The sequence below is a fragment of the Austrofundulus limnaeus genome, unplaced genomic scaffold (assembly GCF_001266775.1).
Source record: "Austrofundulus limnaeus strain Quisiro unplaced genomic scaffold, Austrofundulus_limnaeus-1.0 Scaffold4, whole genome shotgun sequence".
NCBI classification, from domain to species: Eukaryota; Metazoa; Chordata; class Actinopteri; order Cyprinodontiformes; family Rivulidae; genus Austrofundulus; species Austrofundulus limnaeus.
Window position 1 is genome coordinate 5,052,862 of NW_013952406.1, and position 4,193 is coordinate 5,057,054.

Below are 4,193 nucleotides of genomic sequence, written 5' to 3' on the forward strand. Positions count from 1 at the left end.
ACTGGTGATGTTCGATACTGCCAATTTTCTTTCTGATACTGATACTGAGTAAAATTTGGCTGGTATCGGTGATACTGATCCAATACTGATACTTTGTGCTAACACACATAACGCGCCTGGTAAAGCAGTGTTTTTCAAATAACGGCTTTACAAATAATACATGACATAGTAATTTATTTAATTTAAAAGTCTTTCTAACACTAACCTTATATTTGTTTAGCATAATTCTTATTCTAAAGAAATATAATTTTTGATCAGTGAATAAAAGTGAGAGAAAACAGTCTGAAAGTTGTTACTTTGTACATTTTGTAGCATTATTTGTGRGTTTGCAAGAAGGTCCTTGGCCAGAACGAATCCTGTTTGCGGGGCYTTGGCATGAAAAAGTTTGGGAACTAGAATTTAATTACAGTCAGACAAAGCAGATTTTGTGTTAAAATGACCTGCCATACATCTACAGACTGAGTGACTGAGCATGTGCCACTGTGCACATGCATTACCCAAGCRGAAGAAAAAGTAGTTCCCTCAGACCACATTTGATTTGGACAAGTTTAGTTATTTTCCACTATTTTCCTATTAATGTGAAAACATTATGTGAAATAACTGAAGTAGCAAAGTATCAATATTTTGATTTTAGTATCGATTCTAGAACATAAAGTTCTGGTATCGGTAGTATCGATATTTCAGTATCGATCTGCACATCACTACATATTTCTAATGAATTGCCTGCCATTGCCCTCGGTCTTCAAACGCTCACTCGGGTCTGTTGCAGGGCTCCTGCTTGTGTGGCTGTTAGAACCTTAGGTTAACTCTTCGGCCTCCACAAGCTGCAGAGGTGGACCAGCCTGCACCTGAATGTGAACTCAGCAGTTCTTGGACGTTAGTGCCAGGGAGCCGGACAGAATCGGTTTTATTGTCCAGTCTGCTTCTGCATTATTGAATCACGCGACTGCCTTGAAGCCTTGAAGCCTTGAAGCCTTGAAAGTGGACACAGCTGAGAGGCGGCATGCGGATTGGTTAGATTAATGTGACAGTCAGTGGAATTGTGTGGAAGAAAGCAAGGCAGAAAAAGGACGCTTGGGTCCGATAGAAAGRAACAAGTGTTATTTATCTCTTTGAGGCACAGATTTATATGTTGACACACATATTTAGAAGTCCTAACRTACTGTATATTGCATATTACACAATGCTGCKSGCACACACGTATCAACATGTAAAGYGCACATACATGCACAAAACAAACAAAGCACACATACCCTGTGCTCCTTCCTCTGAAGGCCTTCATTAGATAAAAGGAAAACAGCTCTTTCCAGAGCTGCAGTGCAATTATTCAGCGTAGTCAAGCATGTCTCTGTGTGACAAAGCAAATTGCTTTTTCAGTTTGCTGTTCCCCGATACAGATAGAGCTTTCAGAATCTAAGGGGAAGCCTCGCGCCACTGCTCTCAATGCTGCGAGAGATACCAACAGTTATTTACTCCCACTGCGTGTGCCAGTGTTTATCCGTCAGATGGCTTCATACATGCCTGTGTGCTGCGCGATTGTGCACAAGTGTCAGGATTGTGAGGTGCACAGGGATGCATGACAAACAGTCCGTATTTCTTCTTGCAATTCTTTATTTCTTTATTTATTTTGTGAAATACGGCTTGATTGATAGAAGATTTGAGCGTCACGGTGTGTTATGATCTGGATAAAACAACTTCATGTGCCACTTGTTTCAGCGTCGTGAAAACAGAAGGTTAAATGAAGACTTTTTTCCTGCTTCACAGCAGGACGAGACTTTCACACCAGAAATCTCAGCAGCTGTATTCAGTCCTTTCAGTCTCAAATGACTATATTTGAACATTTTTGGCACTTATTCCAACAAGTGAAATATGACATGGGTAATAACAATTCTGTGACTCCTATTAAAATCATCAAAATGTCATTATTTCTAACTTGGGTTTAAACGTTGAAGCTGAGTTGTGAAAAAAAAAAACAACAGAGGGGCATTTGGATAAAAGTGGTCAGAGAAATACACGGCCACTTTCTCAGGACTGGCAGATGATTATTCCTCCCTTCATGTTACACTGAGTGAGAGAGCTGTTCTTGGCCACTGAGTCCTTATTTATCTTATCCCCGCACCCTCCAGCAGCCTCCCAATCAATAACCTGGGACCTGGAGCGAGGGAGAGAGAGAGCGAGAGCGAGGCAGAGGAGAAGTCATCTAAAGTGAGGCAGAGGGAGAGGAAGCACAAGAACAGAGCAGAGGAGGGAAATTTATTTGTGCTGTCTGCTTTGTGGCCACACAGGGAGACGGAGACTTTTTGAAAGCTTCCGAAATCTTCCATATGATTATGGACCATGTTAATTGATTTTTTTTGTGATTTTTTTTTTTTTTTACAATAAAATTTTGACTTACAGTATTTTGTTNCAATAAAATTTTGACTTACAGTATTTTGTTCGTGAGAAATAACGTTACTTTAAATCAGGGGTCTCCAACCCTTTTTTTCTTTAGGAGCTTCTTTTTCAAAATTAAATTTTCTGAGAGTTAATTTTTGCAACATTTCATTTTAAACTTGAGCTTGTTTTGCACAAAAAACAGTCTTCAGTTCACATGAAACCACCACAAAGGACATTAAATTTACATGAATGTGCTTTTTGTGTTTATCCATTCACATTATATTGCATTTCACACTAATAACTTAGGGTTTAACTGCAACATATTTGTGCATAAATAACATCAGGTGATGAGTCTCAGATTTTTTTCCCACATTGTAGACTCCAGCAGGAAGAAACCCGGTGCAGTGACATAAACCACAGTAGGAGGGGTTTCCCAGGAGCTTGGCATGGTGTGTCTAAGAAATAAAAAGCGTGACCAGTGTGAGAATTTATTTTGTATGAGATGTTAATTTAGGGGCCTGATTGTCTTTGCCAGATGGTAAAAAAARGTTTTAAACAAAAAAGAAAAATGGCTCATCATCGGCTGTCCTGCCACCATGAATCTAGATCAAAGCTTGAAGGAACGCTACATGTCCAAATTGTCACAAAACATACTTCCTGGTTAGCTTGTTGCCATAGATACCTGCCGTTGTCATGCCAACAATTTACACAGCATATAATGTGACAATCAAAGGATAAGGTGAGCAGATCTGACCCAAAAAAAAAGCTGTTGCAACTTTGCTGTGAGGTGGCAAGTTAGTGGTTCTTTTAAATAAAAAAAAACAGACAACTGTCAGACAGTGAGAGCGCAGAGCTCAGGCAGAATTTTTATAGCAGCATCATTATATCAACACATACTGAGTTGGTTCAGGATGACGAGCACAAAACGAAGAGAAAGTGAGGCTCGTGGAGGAAGAAGTGACACACTTTATAAAGCTATGATAAAAGAAAGAGATTTGGCAAGAAACTGAAACTGGAGCTCTGCTGAGCTTTTCCTTACAAGCAGTCTGTGGAAGCCTGCATGGGCACTTCAAAAATAAATAAATAAATAAATAAATAAATAAATAAATAAATAAATAAATAAATAACATCCGATTATGTCAGTCAGTGCTGTCCATGTGTGCCTGGAATATCTGATCAAATTCCACTGATGTAGCTTCATGCCTGCTGGCTATGGAGGGATGGAGGAAGGCAAGAAGAGGAAGTGAGAAAGAATTGCAAGTGTTCAAAGAAAAAGCAGTGGATGGGATGAAAGAGACAACAAAAAGCAAGAAACAAAGACATAAAAAAGAGGCTTTGACATTGACTGACAAAGACGCTTTAAAAAGACAGGCAGACAAAATTAGAGGAACTGGATGAAAGTCAGAGGGAAGAGGAGACAAACTGAATGGTACTGGGCTCTGTGGAACCCAGTGACCACTCCAATTATCATCTATTTTCCTCAGAAATTGTTGGAGTTATTGTAAAGTCAGTCCCCGGGGACCTGGACTGCTCCTCATTTTCTCTGAGATTCAATTCCTTTCCATTCTCCTCTGTCTTTTACATATAAAACACTTTCTTCAATTATTCCTCCGACATTCATATCTGTACTATTTGACGCCTTGGCCTATTCAGAGTGACTGCATATTTCACCCCACTCCAGTGTGACTAGAATCAATCCCAGACAGGCAAAACCACTGCATGTGTGTCCTGATGCATCTCAGTAATCCAGGTAAAAAATCAAAAAGAAAAAAATTGTATAGGTCTTCTGGACGGGTTCTTCTCTAATGAAACGTTTC